The 7716-nt window shown below is 38.3% G+C and overlaps 1 protein-coding gene across 2 annotated transcripts in view; it reads right to left on the bottom strand.

Moving 5' to 3' along the window:
* MACROH2A1 (macroH2A.1 histone) overlaps positions 1-7329 on the bottom strand; it is a 43735-nt gene extending 36406 nt beyond the window's left edge. The window contains exon 1 of one of the 2 annotated variants that reach the window (XM_072400731.1): positions 7149-7329. The gene's annotated coding sequence lies outside the window, so the exon portion shown is untranslated. The remainder of the gene's footprint in view (positions 1-7148) is intronic. The other variant, XM_072400732.1, reaches the window with a different exon arrangement.
* Between the last annotated feature and the right edge of the window lie 387 nt (positions 7330-7716).

The following is a 7716-nucleotide window of genomic DNA, read 5'->3' as shown; positions in this document are numbered from 1 at the left end:
AATGGTTTATACACTGCAAAGCGTTGGTGCTTTTTGTTACACACAGAATGGTAAATACACTGAGAAATGTTGGTGCTCCTGTTACACAGAGAATGTTTTATACACTGCAAAGTGTTGGCGCTTTTTGTTACACAGAGAAGTGTTGGTACTCTTGTTACAAAGAGAATAGTGAATACCGAGAGAAGTATTGGCACTCTTGTTACACAGAGAATGGTAAATACACAGGAACTTTGGCGCTCTTGTTACACAGAGAATGATGTATACACAGTAAAGTGTTGGTGCTCTTGTTACAGAGAGAATGGTGAATACACTGAGAAGTGTTGATGGTCTTGTTAAGCAGAGAATGGTGTATACACTGAGAAGCATTGGCGCTCTTGTTAAAGAGAATGGTGAATATACAAAGAAGTGTTGGTGCTCTTGTTACACAGAGAATGGTGAATACACTGACAAGTGTTGGCACTCTTGTCACACAGAGAATGGTGTATACACTGAGAAGCGTTGGCACTCTTGTTAAAGAGAATGGTGAATATACAGAGACGTGTTGGCTCTCTTGTTACACAGAGAAGGGTGTATACACTAACAAGTGTTGGCACTCTTGTCACACAGAGAATGGTGTATACACTGAGAAGCGTTGGCACTCTTGTTACACAGACAATGGTGAATACACAGAGAAGTGTAGGTGATCTTGTTACACATAGAATGGTGAATACACAGACAAGTGTTGGCGCTCCTGTTACACAGAGAATTATGTATACACTGAGAATTGTTGGCTCTCTTGTTACACAGAGAATGGTGAATACACAGAGAAGTATTGGCGCTCTTGTTACACAGAGAATGGTGAATACACAGAGAAGTGTTGGCGCTCTTGTTACACAGTGAATAGTGTATACACAGACAAGTGTTGGCGCTCTTGTTACACAGTGAATAGTGTATACACAGAGAAGTGTTGGCGCTCTTGTTACACAGAGAATGGTGAATACACTGAGTATTGTTGGCTCTCTTGTTACACAGAGAAAGGTGAATACACAGAGAAGTGTTAGCGCTCTTGTTACACAGGGAAGGGTGTATACACTGACAAGTGTTGGCACTCTTGTTACACAGAGAAGGGTGTATACACTGACAAGTGTTGGCCCTCTTGTTACACGGACAATGGTGATTACACAGAGAAGTGAAGGTGCTCTTGTTACACAGAGAATGGTGAATACACAGAGAAGTGTTGCCTCTCTTGTTACACAGAGGATGGTGTATACACAGAGAAGTATCGGCGCTCTTGTTAAATAGAGAATGGTGAATACACAGAGAAGTGTTGGCGCTCTTGTTACACAAAGAATGGTGAATACACAGAGAAGTGTTGTCTCTCTTGTTACATAGGGAATGGTGTATACACAGAGACGTGTTGGTGCTCTTTGTTACACAGAGAATGGTCAATAACTTGAGAAAAGTTGGCGCTCTTTTTACACAGAGAAGTTTTAGCTCTCTTATTACACAGAGAATGGTGTATACACTGAGAAGTGTTGGCGCTTTTGTTACACAGAGAATGGTGAATACACAGAGAAGTGTTGGCACTCTTTTTATACAGAGGATGTATACACAGAGAATTGTAGGAGCTCTTGTTACACAGAGAATGGTGAATACACTGAGAAGTGTTGATGCTCGTTACAGAGAGAATTATGTATACACTGAGAAGTGTTGGCGCTCTTGTTACACAGAGAATGGTGTGTACACTGAGAAGTGTTGGCGCTCTTGTTACACAGAAAATGGTGTATACACAGCGGAGTGTTGGCGCTCTTGTTACACAGACAAGGGTGTATAAACTGGAAGTGTTGGTACTAGTGTGGAGTGCATCAGTATTACCTTGGCAGCAGTTTCTCCGCACATGGAAGTCAACGGTAAATCAGGGCTCCTATAAAAGCCCTCTGGAAAAGTGGTATAGTCCAGCAATTAATGTTACACAGGTAATTTTGCATGTTTTTACTTTGAATCTCTTACTTCTGCACCTAGAGTTTTCTAGAGTTTTCCCTAATATATATTAGCCCCATAAGAACTGTTTATCCAGCCAGTGAACACCCCCTAATGTAGCTTACAATTTTGAGGTGGCGATGATGGTCCCACTACTCCTGAATTCAAAACAGAGTTGCCTGCCTTATGTAGGCTGTGTAAGAATGGGATATGAAGATTGATTTAAAAGCATATAGCCTGTAAAGAAACACTTGCCCACACTAAGCCTTCACCATTGCTTTTTGGATTGACAGCTTTGATATAAAACCCTCCCACTGTTATCTGCGGGGTATGGTAGGGTGAGCATATGGGACAGAATTGGAGGATGTCACTCAGTCAGGAAGAAAAAATTAACATTTTTTTTTATTTTATGAGGCTTGTGCAACACATAAGGCCTGATTTATGAAAACTTTTCAAGTCTAGAGAAGATCACTAGGGAACATGGGTGATCCAGGAAACTTGGAAAACATTTCTTAAAAATCATTTGCTGTTAGTTGGCAAATGTTTCAATTGTGAACCAGATACATTCCAGGTTTCCTGGATTGCCCAGGTTCACCCATGATATTCTATCTTCTCAAATCTTGGAGAGCTTTCATAAATGAGGCCCATAGTATTTGGATTAAGTACCTGTTATGATTGCCATATAGGAGTCTGTAGTTTTACGTTCAGCCATTTAGAAATGCTGGATGAAAGCTGCAAGAACTATATATACTCATCTTCAAGGCCAAACACATTTAAACACGTCCAGACATGTCCATTACATCATCACATATGCTCATTTGCCAACTATTAAACAGTTTACTCCTTTTTAAAAACAATATACTGCAATCAACAAAGAAATGCATCCACAGAAAGGCAAATGTCATATATTACTATAACAGCAAGATCCTCCTAAGGCCCAACTAAAATATGTATCCTGTTTGTATAGCTCTTCCATAGTGGAAGGGTTAAATGTTTTTGTAATAAGAGTTCCACTGATCTCAGGCTTTCCGGTGTCTTTACAATGCAGGATCAGCACTCATGCATTGTATATGAGGGCAGCAAGGGACTGCCCACGTCCATGGGATTATAGGGTGGGCGGGAGCACACTAGTCATAGCAGTAAGGCGGGCTGGAGGTCCATGACGGGAGATGGGGGGCGAATCCTATCAAAGGTATGGAGTTTCCCCAGGTAAGGGGAGCCCCCATTGCACTTAACATGGTCATGAGGGGGGGGGGGGGTGTTGCTGGAAATACTGGATATGGTGTAGTTGTCCCCGAGCCGTTTGAGTGCGGCTGGGGGCCTGGGCAAGAAATGGACATATCCAAAATAAAATTTGGGGTACCTCATAGTAATGTTAGTTAAAGATGTTCTGCCATATGGTTAATATGTTATGGGTGTTGTAAATTCTGTTGTACAAAGAATGTTTTTATGAATAAAAGGCTGCTATGGCCAGTTTTATACTCAAGATTGGTGAGTTGTGTGTTATTTTGAAAGGGGCTGGTAACAGAGCACAGGTGAGTACATGTCTCCTGGAGACATTCTATCTACCCTAGCCATGTGATTCAGAGGGCTGCATTTAAATGCAAACAGCAGTATACCAACACCAATGACAAAGTTGATCAAGATGTGAAAAGAAGGACAAATAAGTATACCCGATGACAAGTAAAGGAGAAACTCTTTCCTTTTTACTTACTTCTGTATTTTCAGGACAAAAAGTGAATCTCCCCAAAGGAAAGTACAGCAAAATTATACATAGGCTGGAGTTTTTAAGAACAATTTCAGCCGTAATAAAAAAAAGAATACTACTAAAATAAAAAATTACATTTACTGTTGCCCACCCTATTGTTTCCATCACTGTAAATATGTAGGGCAGCAGGTCTGGATGTGAGAGCAGAATGCCACTGCATTCTGTGAATGGCCAATGAAAGAAGAGGGCGTACAAATAAGTTGGTCATGTCTGGGTCCGGCACTGCTATTTGCCCAAAAAACTTTGGTCAGCTGACTAACCGAATATACTGAATAAACCTGAATCATTTTCACACACGGATTGGTCACCACAGATTGCAGACCATAAAGCGATCCTATTAGAACATTTTTTACTGTATATGAAAGGGTGGCTGAACATTGCTACAATGTGTTTTTTTTTTTTAATTACTGTTGCAGCAGTAATGACTGAATGGCAAACATAAAGCCTTCTTGGATACATATGTAATGTACATGTTAAAAAAAATGCATGCACAGTGTGATCGGTAGTTTTTTTTTACAATTTCCAAAAAGCGTGTCCACCGGACTTACTGGACTAGGATGACATTGAGATTGGGAGCCTCTACCTGTAAAGATAAGTGTTTTTTTTCTGATAATTCCACTTTAACCCTAATAAATCCCCAAAGACTCTTCCAATTTACACAGCAGTATGACTCTCCCAGAGGACAGAAATAAACTTTGCAACGTTGCATAAGCTGCCCTAATTAAAGGTGGTCCAACAAAATATTCAAGAAATATCAGGCAAGATATATTCCAGAAAATGTACATTAATAGTATAAGTATATATATATATATATATATATATATATATATATATATATATATATATATATATATATATAGTATACTAGCTGATAACCCAGCGTTGCCCGGGTATTTATTTATCACAATCCTATATTGTACAGTAAAAGGGATCACATAAAGCTATAGTGATTTTCTTGCCTATGGTGTTGTTTCATTTTTTTTTGCCTTTGATTGCACTCGGCCAATTGCCTTACGTTTTCTCGAAGGCATTATAACCGTCCAGAAATTTGTCCAAAAAAAAGTATGTACAAATATAAGCAAAAGGTACACTGTCACTGAACAATACATACACACATACATACATACATGCAAATATACCTCTGACATATACCACAACGCTGCACAATGATCAGCGGTGCACTCTGAGTCATATGTCTAGCAAGTTTGCTTTAAATGTCTCGATGCGTTTCCTAGTGATGACATACATACATACAACCAATTTTATATACATAGATTTATATAGTTCTGACATATACCATAGTGCTGTACAATGAAACACTGAGATAGACCCATCAGTCTCTGTACAGAGGAGCTGACACTCTGATGTCCATACACAAACATACACACATACATCCAGATATAGCTCTGACATATAGCACAGCGCTGTACAAAGATGACAGGTGCACTCACATGAGTCTTAGCCGTTTATATGGCAAGTGTGGTTGAAATGTCTCCATGTGTTTGCAAGTGATGGTGGAACATACACACATACATACATACATCCAGTTTTAAACATACTGTATAGATTTATATAGCTCTGACATATACCATAGTGCTGTACAATGAAACACTGAGATAGACTCATCAGTCTCTGTACAGAGGAGCTGACACTCTAATGTCTCCCCACAGTCACACACTATTATTATACATTTCTATTCCTCTGGCATATACCACAGCGCTGTACAAAGATCAGCGGTGTCATATTATCCAGCAAGTTTGGTTTTAAATGTCTCTATTTGTTTCCGAGTGATGGTGCAAAATAGCAAGTTTGGTTGAAATGTCTCCTTGCGTTTCCTAGTGATCACCAAATATAGCTCTGACATATAGCACAGCGCTGCACAAAGATCAGTGGTGCACTCACATGGGTCTGAGTCATATGTCTAGCAAGTTTGGTTGAAATGTGTTGATGCGCTTCCGAGTGATGACATACACACATCCGCTGACATAGCTCTGACATATAGCACAGCGCTGTACAAAGATGACAGGTGCACTCACGAGTCTTAGCCATATGTATAGAAAGTTTGGTTGAAATGTCTCGATGTGTTTTCGAGTGATGGTGGAACATACACACATACATACACACACACATACATACATACAACTTTATATATGTAGATTTATATAGCTCTGACACATACCATAGTGCTGTACAATGAAACTCTGAGCTAAACCCATCAGTCTCTGTACAGAGGAACTGACATTCTAATGTCCCCCCACAATCACACACTATTATTATACATATATATACCTCTGACATATACCACAGCGCTGTACAAAGATCAGCGGTGTCATATGTCTAGCAAGGTTGGTTGAAATGACTCCACGCGTTTCCTAGTGATGACATACACACATCCAAATATAGCTCTGACATATAGCATAGCACTGTACAAAGGTGACAGGTGCACTCCCATTAGTGTCAGTCATATGTATAGCAGTTTGGTTGGAATTTCTCTATGCGTTTCCTAGTGATGGTGGAACATACACAAACACACTTCCAATTTTATACATATAGATTGTATAGGTATATATACATTATATATGTATATAGTATAAGTATATATATAGTATTTAGGTGTATAGTATAGGTATATATGCATTATATATGTATATAGTATAAGTATATATATAGTATATAGGTGTATAGTATAGGTATATATGCATTATATATGTATATAGTATAAGTATATATATAGTATATAGGTGTATAGTATAGGTATATATGCATTATATATGTATATAGTATAAGTATATATATAGTATATAAGTGTATATAGTATAGGTTTATATGCATTATATATGTATATAGTATAAGCATATATATAGTATATAAGTGTATATAGTATAGGTATATATGCATTATATATGTATATATGTATATTTAGTATATAGGTATATAGGTATAAGTGTATATAGTATATATATAGTATATATAGTAGTGTATATATATAGTATATAGTATAAGTATATAGTACAGGTATATATATATTATGCTGTATATGTATATAGTATATAAATATATATTTATATATATTATATAAGTAGGGTGGCACCAGTTGTATGATTTTGTAATGACTTGTTTACAAACATGCTTAACAAACAATAAACTGACAATACACAGGATTAGCTGCCAGCTTTGTACATATAACATTCCTGTGTTGTGCCTATGACACTCATCTATCTCACACAACATTCACCCCTGTACACTCCTGTGACAGTGTCATGGTGAAGTGTGACACAGGTGCAGCAGCACTGACATGAATCACAACATTCAGGTGTCATGCCAGCAGGCTGGCCCAGTGTACACACAACACCTTATGCAGTATATGTTTCATAGCTCCAGCGAGCAGCAATGAAGCATTCAGTGTCTGGTATTTACTTACAGTACAGCTTCACACCAATATGTCTACTTGCTCTTTTTTTTTCAATCTCTGTATGATGTGAGAGGACTAGGCTGTGTCTGTGAGATCCCACAATCCACTGCGGCCAGGAGCGTCACATCCCATCTTCTACTGTACACAGAGTGTGTCTGACAGAGCAATAGAAATGTCTCATTACACACAGCTCCCAGGCTTTCCCTTACTACTGTGTGCCTGCCAATGTAACACTCATCTCTATTGGCCGTGGTATGGTCTTCCTCATTGGCAAAATACAAAGTTTACTTCTATTGGTCAGGAATATGTTCCTACCTAGTTTATTACTGTACACAGCTCTCCTGCCTACAGATTGCTTGTAGCTAGAGCTGACTGAACATGGGAAGGTGTGTCAGGAATGGTGACTAAGTCTGTAAAGTAGATAGAAAGCCATTGCCAACACATATAGCCAATACACAGTGTATATAACCAATACACAATGTATATAACTAATACACAATGTTTATAACTAATACACGATATATATAACCAATACACAATTTTATAACCAATAAACAGTGTATATCACCAATACACA

This window comes from Pyxicephalus adspersus, chromosome 2, assembly GCF_032062135.1.
Source record: "Pyxicephalus adspersus chromosome 2, UCB_Pads_2.0, whole genome shotgun sequence".
NCBI classification, from domain to species: Eukaryota; Metazoa; Chordata; class Amphibia; order Anura; family Pyxicephalidae; genus Pyxicephalus; species Pyxicephalus adspersus.
This window is presented reverse-complemented; position numbering and strand designations above follow the sequence as displayed.